The 22,052-nt window shown below is 40.1% G+C and overlaps 1 protein-coding gene across 2 annotated transcripts in view; it reads right to left on the minus strand.

The window, feature by feature from the left end:
- The window catches only part of FBXL7 (F-box and leucine rich repeat protein 7), a 424,178-nt gene that overhangs the window by 341,734 nt on the left and 60,392 nt on the right, over positions 1 to 22,052 (minus strand). Inside the window, exon 1 of one of the 2 annotated variants that reach the window (XM_074387094.1) lies at positions 9,299 to 9,450. The exons of the other annotated variant lie outside the window; for it this stretch is intronic. The gene's annotated coding sequence lies outside the window, so the exon portion shown is untranslated. Of the gene's footprint in view, positions 1 to 9,298; positions 9,451 to 22,052 lie in introns of those variants that run through there. 2 annotated transcript variants of the gene reach the window in all.

Raw genomic sequence — 22,052 nt, forward strand, 5'->3', positions numbered from 1 at the left:
AGGACTGGGAGGAAAAAATGATTTTGTGGACCAAGACAGGGCCCCGCTGCTCTATGCAGCCTCAAGACTTGGTGCCCTGCATTCCAGCTGCTCCAGCTCCAGCTGTGGCTAAAAGGGGTCAAGGTACAGCTCAAACCATTGCTTCAGAAGGTGCAAGCCTAGGCCTGTCAGCTTCCACATGGTATTGAGCCTGTGGGTGCACAGAACCCAAGAAGTGAGGTTTGGGATCCTCCACCTCAATTTCAGAGGATGTATGGAAACACCTGGATATCCAGAGAGAAGTTTGCTACAGGGGTGACACCCTCATGGAGAATCTCTGCTACAGCAATGTGAAAGGGAAATGTGGCGTCATAGCCCCCACACAGTTCCCACTGGGGCACTGTCTAGTGGAGCTGTGAGAAGAGGACCATCATCATCCAGAACCTGAAATGGTAGATCCACCAAGAGATTGCATCCCATGCCTGGCAATACTGCAGGCACTCAACGCCAGCCTGTGAAGGAGTTGCCCAAGTCCATGGGAGCCCACCCCTTGCATAAGCATGTCCCAGATGTGAGACACAGAGTTAAAGGAGATCATTTTAGAGATTTAATATTTAATGACTCCCCTGCTGGATTTTGGACTTGCATGGGGCCCATAACCCCTTTGTTTTGGATAATTTCTTTCATTTGGAATTGGTATGTTTACCCAATGCCTGTACCCCCACTGTATTTTGGAAGAAACTAACTTGTGTTTTTACCAGCCCATAGGTAGTAGGCACTTTCCTTGTCTCAGATGAGACTTTGGACTGTGGACTTTTGGGTTAATGCTGAAATGGGTTTGACTCTGGGGGAATGTTGGGAAGGCATAATTGGTTTTGAATGTAAAAAGGATGAGATTTGGGAAGGTCCAGGGGCAGAATGATATGATTTGGTTCTGTGTCCCCACCCAAATCTCATCTCAAATTTTAATCCCCGGGTGTTGAGGGAGAGACTTGCTGGGAGGTAGCTGGATCATGGGGGCAGTTTCTCCTACGTTGTTCTCGTGATAGTGAGTGAGTTATCACAAGATCTGATAGTTTTATAAGTGGCAGTTTCCCCTGCTGTCTCTCACCTGCCACCATGTAAGACATGCCTGCTTCCCCCCTGCCATGACTGTAAGTTTCCTGAGGCCTCTCCAGCCACACTGACGTATGAGTCAATTAAACCTCTTTTCTTTGTAAATTACCCAGTCTCAGGGAAGTTCTTTATAGCAGTATAAAAATATACTAATATAACATCCTCATAAAAAAAATGAGCCAAGGACAAGATTAGGAGATTCACCAATATTCTCGATGATAACATCTGATATGGTTTGGCTCTGTGTCCCCACCAGAATCTCATCTTGAATCATAATTCTCATGTTTCAAGGGAAGGACCTGGTGTGAGATCATTGAATCATGGGGGTGCTTTCCCCCATGCTGTTCTCATGATAGTAAATGAGTTCTCACAAGATCTGATGGTTTTATAAGTGGAGGTTTCCCTGCTCTCTCTTGCCTGCCACCATGTAAGATGTGCCTGTCTCCACTTCTGCCATGACTTTAAATTTCCTGAGGCCTCTCCAGCCATACTGAAGTATAACACTGATAACAATGATAACAATATCTCGATGATGATAACAGTGAATATTAAAGGCAACTTTTTTTTTTTAGTGAGACTATAAAAGATTTGGAAAGATTGAAATTTCATTAGTAGGGTGAGGGGGCTCAGGCACCTGGTAGCCTCTAGTAGCATGGAAATGAAGGGCAATTGAACATCATGTATTGAACGTAAACCCAGCAGAGTCTTTCACCCAAGACTTCACAGAATTTAACTTAAGAAATTGCACACATTCTAAAGATGTTATACTCAAAGCTGTTTATCTAGTCATTTATATGAGTGAAGAAATGAGGAAAAATGACATGGAACTGGTCAAGTAAACTGTCACTGACATCTCAAGGAAGTCCTGATGTTCTCATTGGCATGACAATTTTGTCTATGATACCGTTGAATGAAACAAGGTCATGAATGGCATAATTCCACAGGTATGTAATGATATACATGTAGTTACCCTTGTATGAACATATAGGAGATTTCTCTTTCCTTTTTTCTGTCATACAAGAACAGAGAAGATCAAACTGATCCATTGCTTCCTGTGATTCAGCATACCCTGATACCAAGCAGATTTCTTTTATCCAGAGTAGAAAAAAGTTTATGCCTATCTTCTTTTAGTACCTCTTCAGTTTTCACTGCATGCATTTCAATCTTTCATCTATCTGGGCTGGGCGCAGTGGCTCATACCTATAATCACAGCACTTTAGGAGGCCGAGGTGGGTGGATCAGTTCAGGTCAGGAGTTCGAGACCAGTCTGGCCAACATGGCAAAATCCCATCTCTACTAAAAACACAAAAATTAGTAAGATGTAGTAGCATGTGCCTGTAACCCCAGCTACTCAGGAGGCTAAGGCAGGAGAATTGCTTGAACCTGGGAGGTGGAGGTTGCAGTGAGTTAAGATTGTACCACCAGACTCCAGCCTGGGCCACAGAGTGAGAATCTGCCTCAAAAAAAAAAAAAAAAAAAAAAAAAAACCTTTCATCTATCTGTAATGTATTTTGTGTCAAGAGTATGGTCAGGGCAAGCCCATGTTTAGGGAGTTTATGTCTAGATTGTGGGGTCTGGACTTCTAGGAGAGAGCTGAGTGTCTGACAGAAACCAACTTGCTTTCCCATCTCTAATCCATATTCCCCACCCCACAAATTCACACACAACTGCATGGCACCCACTAATGCTTGTACAAGCACAAAAACAAGCAGAGGGAAAGGAGACAGCCCAACAGACAAGAAAGTCTAACTTGTAAGTCTGAAGTCTGAGAATCTTGCAGCTGCATCAGGACAGTCAGCTGAGTAGGACTTCAGTGTTTCAACTCTGGGAGAAATTTCCACAGCAAAGAGAGAAGGTTCCATAAAGCAAGCAAAAACGGCTACAATTTTCCGCCATTCTTATGGTTCCAGTTGACCCCAGTGGCCATTTTCTCTCCCAAAGGCAGCATGCTAAACACAGCACAGAGGAACAGTGGAGGGTCCCACTAGCCAACATTAGCAGCACTGTATGGCAGCAGCACGAGGCTAAGGTAGGACTGACCTGACTGTGGCACAGGCCACAGGTGAGGGGTGGGGAGATGGAGGATGGGCAGTAGGCATCAGCCCATTGTTATTTGAATTTAGTCTTCCATGTATTTTCAAGTTCCTGGGAAATGGTTTAATTTGAAATAAGTTGTTTTTTTAGAACGACATAATAAAGAATAACCAGTAAATCTGCCAGCAGGAGAATTGCTGATCTGATCATTAAAAATGATATTTGACATGCCTAATGTGATGCTCAGTAGGCTTCAAGGTAAAATGGATCAATATATTGAACTGGCTTCCAATGTGACTTTTGTGAACTGCTCACATATGATGCTCTTTTAAGTGTGACCTCAATTATATATGAGGAAGCAAGTGGGCTCCCGCTCATCAGCTAGCAGCATCTGTCCCCAGGTACTGGAACCCATCAGCCATGACTGGTGTTGGCGTAACTCCTGATCCCTGGATCTGGAGAAAGGCCTCTGCTGGGTCACCTGGCTAGCTCAGAGTGGATCACAACCTCCTGTCTGCCATGCCCCTTCCAGCCATGCCTCCACCAGGGTCGCTGGGACACTCTCCAAGCCCAGGACTCTGCTCACCTGTGCAACTCAGATAGACCATGAGCAGCCAAGACCCTGCATGGTCTGGAAACACATATCAGGAGGAAAAGCTGTGATATCTTCAGGTTCACCACCTCCCTTCCTGTTCTGGCACCTTCAGCACTCCCGGACCCAGAGGTTTATTTCCAGGCAAGCATGGCCTAGGATCCGCCTGTTACAAAAGAAAGGAGTCAAATAGTGTAAGATTTGTGTAAAGACGAAAAGAGAGTGACTTCTTGGTTTGCTTATCAAGGAACAGAGACTAAAATTCTGTTTTTAAGTGATTGCAAACCAATGTGTGGCACACTGACCAAAGATGACCACACACAATCCCCTCTTTCACATGGCCCCTAGACCTTGCCATGCCCCTATCCAGAGAGGGAGTCTGATTCTCCTCTCCTGGATCCAGGCAGGCTCATCCCTCACTTCTAACTAGAGTCTTTATTTCACTTGGGCTATAACAAAATACCATAGACCCAGGGGCTTAAACAACAAACACTTATTTCTTGCAGTACTGGAGTTTGGAAGTTAAAGATTACGGTGCCAGTAGAGTTGGGTTCCTAGTGAAGCCCTCCTCTTGGTTTACAGAGGCCAATATTCTTGCTGTATCCCCACATGGCAGAGAGGGGGAGCTCTGGTCTCCTCATAAGGACACTGACTCCATCATGGGAGCTACACTCTCATGACCTCCTTTTTACCTCCTAATTACCTCCCAAAGACTCACCTCCTACTATCATCATATTGGGGATTACAGCTGAAACACATGAACTGGGGGGACGCAAGCATTCAGTCTAGAGGAACCAATAACATGTCCAGAAGTGACACTGTCTGAGCTCCCAGGCTGAGTCATAAAAGCCAATGCTGCTTCACTAGAATAAGCAACTCGTGAAAGCTTGTCCTGCCATGTAAGCAGCTTGGCTGCCCTGAGACAATAATTCTATGAGGAAGCTCAGCTAGCCCACGCAGAAAGACCACACAGAGAGGCCTGACACCCTGAGGAGAAAGAGACAGAGAGAACAAAAGAGAGGGAAAGCTGTTCCTGTCTAGTTCTGGCATTTCAGCTCCAGCCACTGACTGGCCCCAGATCCACTCCACCAAGACCTTCTCAAATTCTTGACCCACAAGAACTGAAAGAGATAAAAAAACAACGGCTATTGCTTAAGTCACTAAGTTTTAAGGTTGTCTGGAATGTGGCAAAAGTAACTAGAACACACTGCCACACAATGATAAACAGACCAGAATAGTCTCGTCTGGAAAGATGATTTCTTACACTTTTACAAAGCAACATTGTTTAGTTGAGGGAAGCATCTGTGTTTTATAACTTTCATTATTTCTCCTCAGACATACTGTTTTTCTGAATAAGGAATTATGGACTATATTCTAAAGCCACATACTCATGGACAAATTATGGCCTGTGGGAAAATCAGCAGCCTGGTGCCCCAGGTCCCTCTACGATGCCAATTATTCACCAAGCCCCACAGTAATACATTCAAATTCCCCTCCAGAAATCTACTTCCCACATTGACTATGGCCAAATACTGCCTGGGGGAGCAAGTCTTAAATGTGGTTACACATAAGAAGGTAGGAAACCTCTTAGGTAAGAAACACTACTTTCCTGTCTTCCCTTGTCAACCTCCCACATGTGTTTAGGAACCTGTAATTCTAAAGGCATTGAGACCAAGAGATCTGGAAAGATGAAAGTTAGGAAACATGACACTGTAAATCTCACCCAAATAGCACATCGATGTCCACCAAAAAGCAATGCATGTTGGCAAAAGCTGTATATCTACATGTATCTATTTGATGGCAAACATGCAGGCTCACTTGGAATCCATGAATGACTAAAACAGTCAAGTAATTAATTTTTCATCAAGCTGTTCCACGTCATGGATGACAAAGCCATATATAATCACTTATCCAATCCAAAGATACTCCATCTCAAGTTCATTTAAGCACTATTTTTTTTTTGGAGGGGCATGGGATGAGACAGGAAATGTTTAACATTTTTATTTTGCAGAATTAGTACACCTGTGTTTGCTTCAGAAGGGACTGAAATTGTATCAACTTTCCTTTTAAACACATGGTGATTGCGCTATTTCCCGCTCAAGTTATAAAAAGTATTCTGGATCTCTTGTACCATCATGGGGGGGTCATGAAAATCCCATGAGGGTTCCAATGCTAAACACACTGGATGATGCAGACACTTCGTGCCCTCCTGCTTCCAGAACCACACCTGAAGCCGTATCTACGGGTTACTGTGTTGAGACTCTCCCTAAGATAATTTAGAAGTTTCAAAGTCCACCAGGCTAATACAAAACCACAAGGCCTACCTGCCAGACTCCCATGTCCTTTTCCTATTTGGTGCCATGCTACGAGGGCCACTGTTTTTCTTTGAGATCACGTCTCTGCCTCTCGGGAACTACATCTTAATTGCTGTCCAAAGGGGATTTCTTTTCAATGCATTGCCGTGCCTCATCTCGAGAAATGCATTACTCATTTCAAAACATGAACTGCATACTGTTCTCCACTCCTCTCTTTTGTATAAGATTGTTTTTGGCAGAAAGTTCCAGAAATTTCTCTATTCTCACAAGAATATCTCTAGGCACTTTTCCAGTATAATAAAGAAGCATTTTACGTTATGGGTGATGGCCAGTTAACATGTATATTTTTCTGGACAAACTGCAGCCTTCCTATCAGCCAAGGGAAACACCTGCACAGCCCTGTGTTCCCGTGTTACATCCATGACCAAACATCCCATAAACAAGGACTCGGAATCCAAAGAACAAAACCCACACGTGCTGCAGAACAGCTCCATGTCAATCTGTAATATGCAACAATCTTTTCAGAACAAACAAGATTATACATTTATAATTACAGCTAGGAAACATGGACATCAACCCCAATAACCTATGATTATTTATATAATGCAAGGAGTTTGGATGAAACATGACCACAGATTAAAGCAGGAAGGCAGAGCTCCTAGGAGACAGACAGTGGCTGACAAATACAATGGACTATATTTTCAAAATATTTACCCGGACCCTCTGGGTTCATTTTTCTTAACGAATTTAGAACACAAATTGTATCAAAAGGTATCTTTAGACCTCAAGGCCTACAAATTACTATTTCCTTAATCTATAAATAGACATACATACACACACACACACACACACACACACACACACACACACACACACACAATGTACTTTGTAGTAATAGTAATCTTTCATTATAGGAATCAGAACAAAACAATTAGAACATATTTTAATTTATTTGAAAATAATTGTGTCCCTCAGAACATATCCCTTCCAGAAGCCGCACTGCACAATGAAGCAATGCAGATAGTTAAATAGAAAGCGGTCACTCTCTGTCACATAGACACTTTCTATAATTACCTGACTTATCTGATAAGACAGTGGCACTCACAGGAAGCTCATACTCACAAGGAGAGGAAAATAAATGCCTTCCTGCCCCTGGGGACTATGGAGGCCACTCCCTGAAGAACCCAGATACAATGGTGTAGATAATTAATACCACGTGGATGTGGATGACATCGATAGAGACCACGCTGACCCACAGGTCTCAGGATGGGACACAGCTAGTTACTGGACCATAAAGAATGAGTGAGTGAGCCACACTTGTCAGAAGTCATTTCATGGTAGGCTGTTTAAAATGAAGCAAGCCTCCTAGGAGGTACTGTTATCCAGGTTGCTTCTCAGAAGATTTCACATAAAATCTCAGGACACTGGAATCTTCCTGTTTAATAAAGCATTTACGGCAAAATAATTGATACTATTTTCTTTCAATTCAACTCAGCTTTTACTTAAAAAATTTTTTTAAAGCTTTGCTATATTCACACCACCGTGATAGGGAATGCCCAGTACACAAAGATGATCAGAAAATGTCTCCTCCCTTAGAGCAGCTACAAAATAATGGGAAAGACAGACAGATAAACAGATAATCAGAATAGTAAAAAAATGGTGGATGACTATTGTAATGAGATGTATAAACACCTGAGAATGATCATTCAAGCTAATGACCCAAACTTCAGGCAGCCAACTACCTCACCTAAACATTATGGTTTCATCAAGTTACTAAGGGCCAAAAATAGAAAATCGGTCTTTTTAAAGGTATCTTCAGTGTCAGTGATCCACACCAGCTGTTAAGTTAAGCAAACCATTACTATCAACTGCTTCTTTGCTTCGTGAATTTTGCCTTATACTGAGCAGTCTAAGAACATAAATATTATTCTTACTTCCAAAGATATAGCTTCTTGCTCTTTATAAACTCTAGCTACTTGAATATTATCATTCTGCTAGAAAATTTTGCTCAGATTCATAAGACACCTCCTTTCATATTCTGTGAAAGTGATTCATTATAAACCCAGCTTAATGCTAAAATAGACACAACATTAAGAATGAGATTCTCGGCCGGGCGTGGTGGCTCATCCCAGCACTTGGAGAGGCTGAGGCAGGTGGATCACCTGAGGTTGGGAGTTCAAGACCAGCCTGACCAACATGGAGAAACTCGGTCTCTACTAAAAATACATAAAATTAGCAGGGCATGGTGGCACATATCTGTAGTCCCAGCTACTTGGGAGGTTGAGGCAGGAAAATCACTTGAACTTGGGAGGTGGAGGTTGCAGTGAGCTGACATTGCGCCATTGCACTCCAGCCTCGTCAACAAGAGTGAAACTCGTCACCCAACCCCTCCCGCCCCCCAAAAAAGAATGAGATTCTCTGGTAACCATTATTTTTTACATTATTTAATGAATCACTAAACTCACTTACCACTTAATAATATAAATTCAACACACACACAAAAACACAGTGCAGACTAATGCAGGGAATGGAGAATGTATTTTCAAAGGCTGGGAATGTCACTTGCCAATAATTTACCCCTATGTTGATAGGTGTCTTGTTCTTTGCGGAAACTACAGTTATTTGTTCCCTAGAACAATGTGCAATGAGACAGACACAGTGCTATAGCAGAAAAGGAAAAAGTAGCTACAGATTACACCATATTTCCCAACAGACATAAACACACACTTAATACATTTCACTCTGCTTATGTTATTGCATGCCAGTTTGAAAACAGCTAAAGTATAAGATGTAAGAAAAAGCTACAGTTAACAGTCATTCTTCATAGGAAATTGAAATGTTCTGCTAAGCAGTCCAAAAACTAAGGACAAAGGAACAAAAACACGTTTTAAAGTAAAGGAATACTCACTTATTACCACAGACTTAACAATATGAAGCCACCAGAATGGAAACATCTAATCTAAAATAATATGGCCAACCATGTATGCCTCTAACACAACAGAACTCATAGAGACATGATTTTTCTAATCACTAAAACCAGAAAGCTATTATAACCAAAAATAACCAAGAAAACACTCTTATTCCTGTGATTTTTCAGTACCCTGTTGGGCTCATCCAAGAATCAAACTCTAGACTTGTTTCACATTTACAGGAAAAGACAAAGTAAGCAAACACAAATGATAAAAGTAAATATATAAGTGCACAAGAAGAGGTAAGTTTATATGAAAACACATCTTCATGGCAGAAGAAGTTAAAGACAAACCTGGACTGCTCTGTAATTCAGGTTGACAGAAACAAAATGTGATTGCTTGGAGCTGGCTTTTTCTAATCCAGGGATTCTCAGCCGTAACATTTGAGGCTGGATGATTCTTTGTTGTGGAGGCTGTTCTGTGTATTTCAGGATGTTTAGCATCATCCCTGACATCTACTCACTAGACACCAGATGCCAGCAACACTCCTACTTTTTCACCCGCAACTGTGAAAACAAAAAAAAAATCTCCAGATAGCCAGATGTCCCCTTGGAGGCAAAACTGTACTAGTTGACAACTAAAGCATCGAAAATGACTACAAGGATTTCAGGTCAGAATGGCTAAGAGGAGCAACTGGTTGAGTACCCATCATGCTTCCAACAGATCAATTTCATTTTTATGTTGTTTTCTTACTTTCCATAATTCCAACTCCTACACCAAAAAGCCCTAGTATTTATTTAAAGCAAATGACCTAAGGTTGGTAGCTACCAGAACATTCCAGCCCAAAGCCCAAGTGCAATACTTAATACAGGCTTACAAGCATCTCACACAGGCAAGCTTACTCTCTCGCTCCTTCCATTTAATATTAAATACGAGCATAGAGTGAAACGTTACCTTGAAGTAAACAAAACTTTATTCATATATAAATGTCCAGTATATCCATGAATAATGAAGTTACTGGGTTACTTCAATTCTTCACTATTTATCAATGTTTACAAATGGTTTATTTTTAGTCAATCTAATTTCAGTAGTGCAGAAATATTTGCACCTAGTATCTACTATATTGCTGTAAATTTCTACATAAAATAATAAAGTACATGACCAAAGCCTGTTAGGATCTGAATCTATTTCTTCCTTAAAAATGCCTTTCTCTTACATTGAATAGTAGGTTGAACTCGTATTATTTTACAGAACCTGGTAAATTCCTGCTTAATAAGCATTTCTGTGGTTAAAACATAGTTTATCCCTTTGCACTTTCACGGTGGAGGCATTAAAGTTTATTTTTAAGTCAAAACTGTTACAAACCATTCTGGAGATGGCAGAGTTTAATCATTCATAAAATATTTCTGAATTTCAGAAAACATATATTATTATAGATTTTGCACCTGCAAGAGTTGCCAGATATTTGCAATGGTTTTGAATTAATAATAATGACAGGTATAGAAAACAGAAAGCTACCAAAGGATTTCTGGGAAAATGAATTGCATTCAGAAGTTTAAAATAGTTTCCTGGAAGTAGAAAGAACTTAGGGGTTTGTTCTGGCTCAGCAACATGCTGAATGCAAGAACAATGCTCAGTTCTGTATATCAACTTTATGATATGTTTACACAACTCAAAAGTTTCCAGCTATTACCGTTTTTGTTTTCAGTGGAGGAGGTGAGGGAAGTGGCACAAATGTTCATTAACACTTACCTACATTTATTATAGTATAAGTCAAGGACCACGTGATAAACTATTAATTTGTACTGATGACCTCACATTCATAGTCTGCAGAAATCCAAGGCACAGACATTACTCCTGAGTACTGACGGGCTAAAGTAAAGCATCTGATTAGGTGACCTAAGCATTCCCTAACAACAGAAACTACCTGCTTTACATTGGCAGAAGTCACCACTTACAAGACTTTATGAGAATATCTTTTTTCTGTGGAAGACAAAGAAATTTCCAGAATATGTCTTCTATGCTGCCTTTCTTTGAGTGATCTCCCTATAAAATTCTTTGAGTGATCTCCCTATAAGATTCTTTGAGTGATCTCCCTATAAAATCCCTTCTTTGGCTAACATCGCGGTCATTAAAAAGACTTGTTATATAGTTTCCCCCTACTTTTCTTTTACCCAACTAAACCTATTATTTCCTTGTGATTCAAAAGGTCTGAAGGCCAGAGGCAGTGGCTCATGCCTGTAATCCCAACACTTTGGGGCCAAGGCAAGCAGATCACCTGAGGTCAGGAGTTCAAGATCAGCCTGATCAATATGGGGAAACCCTGCCTCTACTAAAAATATAAAAACGAGCCAGATATAGTGACGGGCATCTGTAATCCCAACTACTAAGGAAGCTGAGACAGGAGAACAACTTCAACCTAGGAGGCAGAGGTTGCAGTGAGCCAAGACTGCACCACTGTCTTCTAGCCTGGGCAACAGAGCAAGACCCTATCTCAATAATAATAATAATAATTTTAAAAATAATAAAAATTTTAAAAGTTCTTTTTAAAAAGGGAAAAATCTAATGACCATTGATGAGCATTTTTTCATATGTTTGTTGGCCTCATATATATATTCTTTTGAAAAGTGTCTTTTCATATCCTTCACCCACTTTTGAATGGGTTTGTTTGCTTTTTTCTGGTAAATCTGTTTTAGTTCCTTGTAGATTCAGGATAGTAGTCCTTTGTCAGATACCATCTCATGCCATTTAGAATGGCAATCGTTAAAAAATCTGGAGACAACAGATGCTGGAGAGGTTGTGAAGAAACAGGAACACTTTTACACTGTTGGTGGGAAGTATAAATTAGTTCAACCATTGTGGAAGACAGTGTGGCGATTCCTCAAAGACCTAGAAATAGAAATTCCATTTGGCCCAGCAATCCCATTACTGGGTATATATCCAAAGAATTATAAATCATTCTATTATAAGGACACATGCACACAAACGTTCATTGCAGCACTGTTTACAACAGCAAAAACTTGGAACCAACCCAAATGCCCATCGATGATAGACTGGACAGGGAAAATGTGGCACATATACACATGTAATACTATGCAGCCATAAGAAATGATGAGTTCGTGTCCTTTGTAGGGACATGGATGAACCTGGAAAGCATCATTCTCAGCAAACTGACACAAGAACAGAAAAGCAAACACTGCATGTTCTCACTCATAGGTGGGTGGTGAACAACGAGAACACATGGACATGGGGAGGGGAACATCACACACTGAGGTCTGTCAAGGAGATCTAGGGGAGGGACAGTGTGGGGTGGGGAGTTGGGGAGAAATAACATGGGGAGAAATGCCAGATTTAGGTGATGGGGAGGAAGGCAGCAAACCACACTGCCATGTGTGTACCTATGCAACCATCCTGCATGTTCTTCACATGTACCCCAAAATCTAAAAGGCAATATTTAAAAATAAAAAAGGGTGAAAAATCTATTCATTTGATCTGGTTTGACCATCTCATTGGCAAGATTCTTTGAAACTTTGTGATGTAATATTCCTTGCCTCCCCTTCTCTCTAGCTCGCTAAACAAGAATGCCTGTCCTCATGTAGACACTCTATATTCTCTTGAGACTCAAAGACATGGAAGGCTCAGAGTCTCTCAGTGCAACTGAGTCAGCATTTATTGAGCTGTTTGCGGGGCCTTAGAATTAAAAATAAATAACATTTGTGCTGTCTATTTTTGAAGATTTTACAGTCTATTATGGATGACAAACACCAGCGGTAAACAAAAAAGTGAAATCACAGAGATGTGCCCACAAATCACAGGACACAATCTGAGGGAAGGGCTGGTGATTAACCTTGCCTGATGGGTCTGGGATCTGATAGGGTTTCTTTAAAATCCAGAGTGAGACAGATTCCCTGCAAACCTTCCTGATTCTCCTCTTAACAAAGAAAAATTCTACACTTACAGGGGTAAACTTGGTTTAACATAAATCAAGAGAGGTTTTCCTTTAACTGTGGAAAAGCAGTCACAAAGGGTGAGGCATATACTGGTATCTTGTGGGTATATGGGGCAGTGGGAGAGTTTCCACTGCTTGGCCATGGGCATGAAGGGAGAAGGCAGACTGTAGGTTGCAGCCTCCACATCCTCATCCTAATCCTTCTTTAAGTCATCTGCTTTCTGAGTCAATGTTCAACAGTAGAAAGCCAGCATGACGTGGCCCATTTCCACCCCATCAAAGCCCACAACTGGAGTCATGGCTCTCAATTCCTACATGGAGGCACATACGGGCTCTTATGTCTGGTGGTCCACAATCTAGATGCACCCTGCTTTTTCAGAGTCAAAGATGACAGCAGTTGCTGGTGAGTAGCCTCAGCGTGGTATTTCAGTGGAGGAGCTGGGTGGGTTCCTGCACATTTGAGGGCAGCGCACCTTTCAGCCAGTGGAACATACCTGCAAAGTACACGACAAGAACCCTGCACAAATTTTTTTTTTAGCAGAAACCAGTTGGGTGTTTCTGCTAAAGCTCCTCGATGCCTAAGCATGATTTATCCTTGCATGCAACATTTTAAATCACCAAAAGACTTTGCAATTACAAATTGTCTACATTTTCCCTCTCTGATTTTATCCTTATAATTTTCTAGAGCAAGTATCATTATTTCAACTCTGAAGGATTAAAAACTAGCCTCAGGAAGACTAAATGACTATGCCAGATATACTCAGATAGTAAATGCTCATGGCTCTTGGATGGACCCAGGAGCTCGAATACCTGAAGTCAAAAACATGGTGACTTACAGACATTTTTGGTTAAGCCCACTGGATGTCTTTTTAAAAGTTAAATATTTAAAAGATATTTCATGTACAAATACAGATTTCTAGACCTGTTTGAAAATGGGAACCTGGAAGCTCTGATAATTCTGGGATATTTCTGTGCATTAAGAACTTGGTAAGAGATGGGGTATGTGCAGGCTAGTCTGCCACAGTCGGAACCACCCCACTGCCACCCCAGATGATGTACGCAGTCACTTTATCTGCCCTCCACAAGGACACTGGCATCCACGACAGAACGGCTGAACCCCACTGCAATGGAAAAGCATCATGGAAAAGGCACGTGTCCACCAGTGACACAAAATACCTCACCCCAAAGGCTCCAAGCACGCTTCCCCTGATGGTATTGAGGTGGACCTGGGGCAATTCCAGACCCACCCACAGCAACTCTGTCGAAGTGTCATCTGCTCAACAATGCCACACTACCAACTCATATGAATTTAAACAGTGATTGAAATTCATTACACAGTGGTATTTTCTTGGAAAAATACTTCCCAAGAAAATGTCGCTCACATTTTAAAATGTGTCAAATCATTTTAGTTCACATATTTGTAAAGGGGAAAAGCCAGTGGATTCAAATCATCTTCTCTAACCCTATTTCCAGCTGCCTGTCTTAAAGCAAACACCTTCATCTTTTGACATCCTACACCCGTTCATTTTCCCAGGACCCTGGAAGGACAAGGTTTAGAGGTTTTTGGAGATTCCCAACAAAAGCCCCTTTCTTTGTTGATAGTAGAATTTTAAAGAGAGGATGACTAACTAAGGTCATTTCTCACAGTTTCTATTCTGCTAGTGAGGAGGCACTGTTTAGAAAATTGAAAAAAAATTTAAAGGTCATTGACTTAAGTGGCAGAGTCAAACTCTTGGTTAGGTTTTATGATTTCAGTTCCATTTGGGGATTTGAATGCACTTGTAGAACACAGATGTTTAGCTGTTCAAACAATGACATTTTAAAGTTTATTTTATTTTATTTTATTTTTGAGATGGAGTTTCGCTCTTTTTGCCCAGGCCGGAGTGCAATGGCGCGATCTCAGCTCACCGCAACCTCTGCCTCCCGGGTTCAAGTGATTCTCCTGCCTCAGCCTCGTGAGAAGCTGGGATTACAGGCATGCGGCACCAGGCCCAGCTAATTTCATATTTTTAGTAGAGACGGTGTTTCTCCATGTTGCTTAGGCTGGTCTCAAACTCCTAACCTCAGGTGATCTGCCTGCCTCAGCCTCCCAAAGTGCTGGGATTATGCACGTGAGCCACCGTTTCAATTCATAAAAATTAAAGCACAGTTAGAAACCAGAAGAGGAACCAGCACACACAGTCATTAGATAAGGGGTAACTGGTCTCCCAAGGCCAGGCTGAGGCGTGTGTGACGCTGCAGAAAACCAGCCTGAAAGGTACTTCTGTTAATGCTGGCACACACACTGGGGCTGCTACAGGATGAGATGGCCCAGGTCTGTGCCTTGCATACAGCTAAACAGCCACAGACCCTGGCCACCTCCTTTATCTCAGTCTTGCTCATTGTATATTCAGCAGAAAAGCACAATTCTCACGACAAGAAGAAAGAAACAGGCTTAAGGGCAAAAGGTTCTCAGTGAAATTTATCTAGATTCCCAAGCAATGGTAACTGAATGCTGATGAGCAAGCAGACACTCACTCTTCCAATTATTAATTCAATTCAACTCACACTGTTTCACTGTGAAGAATAAAGGGAGAGAAAAGCACAATTTCAAAAATATTTAATATTCTACTCTATAGCATGGAAGAAAAAACAGATCTCTTTTTATATGGCTAAAATTTATGAACTAAGTAGAAATCTAGAAGTACAGCTGTCATTAATTATCTATAAAATCATAGCATAGGATCGGAAGCGAAGTTAATGAGTACTAAAATAACTTCCTTCATCTTACAGATCAGGAAAAAGAGGCCAGGAAAATTAGGTGGTTTGCCCAAATATGAATGAAATATGTCTAAAAATGTCTTTTGGTCTGTAGGAAAAAGACTCCCATAAATGATACTGATGAGCTGCCGGAGGAGTTAAAATTCAGTGTGCTGGTGCCCTCCTGGCGCAACAGGTCCAAAATTGTGACTGTGGTAATATCATATGAAGCAGATGAGCAGATCTGCTTTGTAAATGCACATCCCTTTGACAAAAATGACTATTCTCTGAGATTCCCCCATTGAAAGGATCCTGTGTGACTCACTGTCTAACTTGGAGGAATACAACATGGCTCTGCAATAAACCTTCACTGACAATCTTTCTAAATGCACAAATGCAACATTTTATTTCAAAAGTGATTTGAAGTCCCCAAGCGGAAGGCAAGTCACCATAAATAGGTTCAGAAAGGCATTAAATACAATCTAGGAACCTGTATTTCACACAACTCAGGGTGAAGAAATTGGTGCCGTCTGAATCTTTCAAAGGTTAAAGAAAAGTAGTCATTTGCCTTTTCGAATGCTTTCTGTATTACTGATTCATTTGCGATAAAATACGCTTCTCAAAACTTTGCTTCTTGTATAATGTGTGATTGATGGTGTCAGAACTGGAGGTTAGGCCCCAAAATTCACGTTCCCATTAAAGAAGACAAGGGCCTTTTCCCCCAGTATCTGCTCTGAGTCACGCCTCTGTAATCACGCCTAGCTCAGTGCACTGCACGTGGTCGTGACTCAAGTTGACCGAAACGAATTAAATGCTTTACAGACATCCTTGGGGAAGATTACTCAACTATTGTTTGGTATTCTTGAGTTGGCTTGCCTAAATGAAACAGAAGAAGACAGTGCTTCTTGGCCAACCGAACTTATAATTGAAAGGCAGTTTGTCCAGTTTTATGACTTAGGCTCCAATAAAAAAGCAACGGAGCACAGATGGGGTAAAGTCCACTCAATTTCAGTCTATTCCCATCCAAATTGTCTTTCAAGACAACAGCAAGTTTGAACCCCACCCTCTTCTCTAAAACCTAAAAGTGTCTAATCGCTAAAGCATTTTCCTCCATCTTTTATCTATTTTCAATATAGGACATAGAAGAGATGCGAGTTTTCCAGGACGGACTCCTGCAAATGTCATTAATCTCCTGTCATCTATGTTTTATTCTTCCTATCCTTAAAAAAAAAGGAACACTTTTTTTTGCATGTGTGATGATTCACTTTATGTCATACGTTGGGCCATGGTGTGCCCTGGTGTTTGCTCAGACATTATGTGGACGTTCCCATGAGGATGTTTTTGCATGAGACTCACATTTGAATCCACAGACTGAGTAAAGTAGATTGTCCCCCCTTATGTGCGTCACTCTCATCCAATTAGTTGAAGGCCAGAATAGAACAAAAAGACTGAGCTTCCTGTTAGTTAAAGAAACTCCTCCTGCCTGCCTATCTTAAACTGAGACAACAGTTCTTTCATGTCTTCAGACTTGAGCTGAAACATTGGCTCTTCCTGGATCTCAAGCCTGTTGACCTTCTGACTAAAACTACCAGGTCTCCCAGGTTTTAGCCTTGCTGACTGCAGATATTGCTGACTGTAGATATTGGGACTTAGTTTCCATAATTGTGCATTATATAGATAGATGATAGATAGATAGATAGATAGATACATATACACACACATTCATATGATATGAATTATATAGATATACATACACATTACATATATATACACATACACACACATTATATACATACACACACATTATATAGACATATATACATAAACACACATTATATAGATATACATACACACATTATATAGATGAATAGATATACATACACACACATTCATATCTATCTAACCTTTGAAAGATATCCATACACACATATATGTATATATTTATGTGTATATGTATATGTACATATAAATATGTAAATGTATAGACTGAGTAGATATATGTATATGTACATATATACATATATATACGTATACATGTACATATATATGTATATATACATATATATACTATATACATATATACACACAGAGAGAGCAAGATTTACAGTAAGAAATTGGCACAATTATGAATTTTTATATTTAATTTATATATAAAGAATCATAATTAAGAATATAGAGAGAGGAGACATATATATATCTCTCCAGAGAACCCTGACTAACACAACATGACCTGGAGGGTCTCTAACAAAGAACCCATTTTCCCTTTTCTCTTTTAACCCAACCATGCATTAGTTTGGCTGAATGAGGATGAAGGTTTCCTTTCATTTGAGTATTTCCTTTCCTCACATTTTTACTGTAAAAACATGGTGCTATGTCAGAAACAGTCTAGGTTTCAAAGGTTATTTTCTTCATGGAGACTTGACAAACTTATTTTAAGCACAAGCGAATCATATTTTTATGGCATGGAAAAATTGTATCAGAAAGACAGGAAGATGCAGCCAAGTGCCATTCATTTTAGTGGGAATCATTATAGGCCTTTTTCTTTCTAAAATAGGAAAATCTACTTTTATTGCTGTTATTTTAATAGCAGCATATTGAAAACACCTATAAATGTTTGTTTTTATTTATATTCTAAAACCTTAGCTTTATATAAAAAAATGACACACAAATACATTGTAGCATTTTTACTGGCTGAAAGATTTTAAATGTTTTCTTTATTTTAAAATAAAAAACACGTAACTGTTAGTGGAGCTTTTAATATCAGTGCTGTGCATCATTAGCACAGGAGCCAAAATAGCAAACCTCATAACATTTTGAATGTATTTCAGGCATATTGTGCACAAAACCGTATATCCAACCATACAAATCTGGCTAAATGGACTTCTGTGGATTTAGTGTCGGAAACCTTCCTGAAAGTCATTTGGCATCCAGGATACTGGACCAGATTCAAACTAAGAGGAGAGAAGAAGAAACTGACATCATAGAGCAGTTAAATAATAAATATTTTTTCTTTACTGAACTGTAGTCCAAGGTTTGTTTTTTCTTTTTTACTCCTTTTTCATTTCTTGCTATTGCTAATAGTGGGCGGGTATATCCATTTAACATATATTTATTCAATAAATCCCATAAACACGGCCATCTAGTTTTACTTCCTTGTTTGAAAAAATCTAGAATGGGGTTCACTAAACATATTGTATACACACACACACACACACACACACACACATTCTTGACATCACAATTGTCCTATCCACTCAACTGGGGGTGAAAATTATTTTTAAAAGCTAGAAACAAAATGTAAGAAGTGACTATACTAAAATGGCAAAAAAAAATTCAAAATCTGTTCTGTTGTTTTGCATTAATATGACAATGTACATTATGAATTTTTTAATAATGGAGGGGAAAGGGAACTAGACAGAACTCTCATAATAGACACTCCAGAACTCTTTGATAGGAAGAATACTTTATCCTAATTTTTAATAAAGTTAGCTGGTAACTAAATGGTCAATATATACCAGAAAGAAGGACTGCAGAAAACGCACTCACAAATCAACTGTTACATATGCTAACCAGGAAGAATGGTTTCCAACGACTGCATTTAAAAGGACTTTGAACATGAACTTATCTTATATGCTGAGGCTGGACATCTGAAAACCGAGTGAGACACTCATACACAGAGTGACTTGATATAAGCACCCATTTTTATTTGAAATATTTGTAAAGTAAAGGCACAGCTCTGGAGCTTGACGTATTTCAACAGTATTTCAGCCCAGAGCTTCATTTTACGAGGCATCGAGCCTTCCCAAGCCCAAATAATTCCCTAAGTACCTTAGATGCATTTTCTACAAGCAAGAAAGGATCAATTTTAAGTGAAACATTCTGCTTGCCAAAACATCAGCCCAACAGGAACTTTCAAAGGGGCAAGTTCAAGTGGAGACTTCTGCCTCCATAGAGGAAGCTGGAAACAGCAAGCTCTTCAGGCAAGCATTAGGAGCCAGGAGCAGAGAAGAAAGGAGAAATGACATTCTCTAAAGATAACTCGGCTTCCTTGAGGACTCTTTCAAACAGGAGAGTGAGAAATACTTGCAATAAACAGCTAGACCCTACCTCCAGTGTTCCTCTACTGTGAAAGACGCTTTAGCAGTCCCGGTGGTTGCAGCCAGCATGAACTCAACAAATGTCAGAAGGCATTTCCTAAGAGTAGTTTTCACAGAAAATAAATGAAAGGCTGGTCTCTGCTTTCCATGCAAAATCAATGTATAAAGATCAGAGCATAGGCCGGGCGCGGTGCCTCACGCCTATAATCCCAGCACTTTGGGAAACCGAGGCGGGTGGATCCCAAGGTCAAGAGATCAAGACCATCCTGGTCAACATGCAGAAACCCCGTCTCTACTAAAAATACAAAAAATTAGCTGGGCATGGTGGCGCGCGCCTGTAGTCCCAGCTACTCAGGAGGCTGTGGCAGGAGAATTGCCTGAACCCAGGAGGCGGAGGTTGCCAGAGACCGCGCCATTGCACTCCAGCCTGGGTAACAAGAGCGAAACTTCGTCTCAAAAAAAAAAAAAAAAAAAAGGTCAGAGCATAATTAACGTGATGAAGTAGGTATACACTGCCAGCCTCTATTTTTGTTTCTATAACAAAGTTCCACTTGCTCAAGCAAGTGTTAGCCCAACTTGGTGCCAAGCACTATACTAAATACTGAAGATGCAAAGAGGAATAAATCATTATCACTGAAAAACAACTTGGCTGCTTCTAGGAATTTCAAAAATTCCACTTCTAGGAAAATATACCTCAGAGATACTTCTGCACCTTTCCAGCAGAATACATATGAAAGCATTGTTCATTATAGCCCCAGAAGGAAACAACTAAGTGTCTATCAGCAGAAGAAAAGATAAATAAGTTCTGCTATATTCTGCAACCATCCTTTCTAATGTTGAAAGCCATCCCTGTACACCAGGCTCCACTATTCCCTTTCCTCTCTTACTTTCTGCATAACAACTCATAATGGCTAATGCATGAATATTTTAATAATTTTGTTTAACATCTGTGCCTCCCTCTGGAACGTTAGTCACAGGAATGCAGGGATTGTCACCTTGTTTTACTTACTGCTCTGTCTGTCCTCTGAGCCTAGAACAATGTCTGGCACATGGAAAGAATGCAATAAATATGTGTTCAAAGGAAGAGGGAAGAGGATGAGAAAGTGATGAAAGGAGAGAGGGAGGAGTAGAAGAAGAAATGGAAGGGAGAGACAGGGAGACAGGAAGGGAAGAAGACAGACAAGCAAAAAATTGCTAAAAGTAATGAAAATGAAAGAACTATGGCTACAGGCTTCAACTTTGGCAATTCTCCTAAATATAATGCCAACTGAAAAAAAGTGAAGGATAAAATAATACGTTGCAACATTGAGCACCTTTTCGTATACCTGCTGGCCATTTTTCTGTTTTCTTTGGATAAACGTTTGTTTAGGTGACTTGCTGATTTTATAGTCAGGTTGGTTTTTTTTTTTTTTTTTTTTTTTTTTTTTTTTTTTTTTTTTGCCATTGAGTTAAATAAGTTCCTTCAATGCTTTATCTGACATAGTGTCTGCAAATATTCTCTCCCATTCCATTGGCTATCTTCTCCTTTTGTTGATAGCTTCCTTTGGTGGGCAGAGCTTTTTATTTTGATGTAACCTCACTTGTGTATTCTCCCTTTAATTGCCTGTGCTTTGGGAGTCCTGTCCAATAAATCATTGCCGGAGTCAATATTAAATAGTTTTCCCCTACATTTTATTCTAAGAATGCTAGATTTTCTTATCTTACATTTCAGTCTTTAAACCATTCTGAAACGATGTTTGTGTATGGTGTAAGATAAGGCCCAGATTCACTCTTTTGCATGTTAATGTCCAGTTTTCCCATCACCATCTATTGAAGAAACTGTTCTTACCTGCATTGTATTTTCTTGGGGCTTTGTCCAAGATTAGTTGACTCGTTAGACTTGGATTTATTTCCGAGCTCTATTATATTCCATTGGCTTATGTGTTTGCTTTTATGTTAGTACCATACTGGTTTGATTACTATTGCTTTGCAATATAATTTGAAATCAGGAAATGTGACGCCTCCAACTTTATTTTTCTTTCTCAAGGTTGTTTTGACTACTTGGAATCTTTTGTGATCAGTCAAATGCAAATCAAAACTGCAGTGAGATACCATCTCATACCTTTTAGGATGGCTGTTATCAAAAAGGTGTAAGTGTTGGTGAGGGTGAGATGTAAAGGGAACACCTGTACAGTCTTGGTGGGAATGTAGATTGGTGCAGCCACTGTAAAAAATAGCATGGTGATTCGTAAAGAAATTAAAAATAGGACTACCACATGACACAGTAATCCCTGAAGGTATATACCCAAAAGAAAATGAAATCACGCCCTAGGCATTGCATTC

This window comes from Saimiri boliviensis, chromosome 1 (genome assembly GCF_048565385.1).
Source record: "Saimiri boliviensis isolate mSaiBol1 chromosome 1, mSaiBol1.pri, whole genome shotgun sequence".
Lineage (NCBI taxonomy): Eukaryota > Metazoa > Chordata > Mammalia > Primates > Cebidae > Saimiri > Saimiri boliviensis.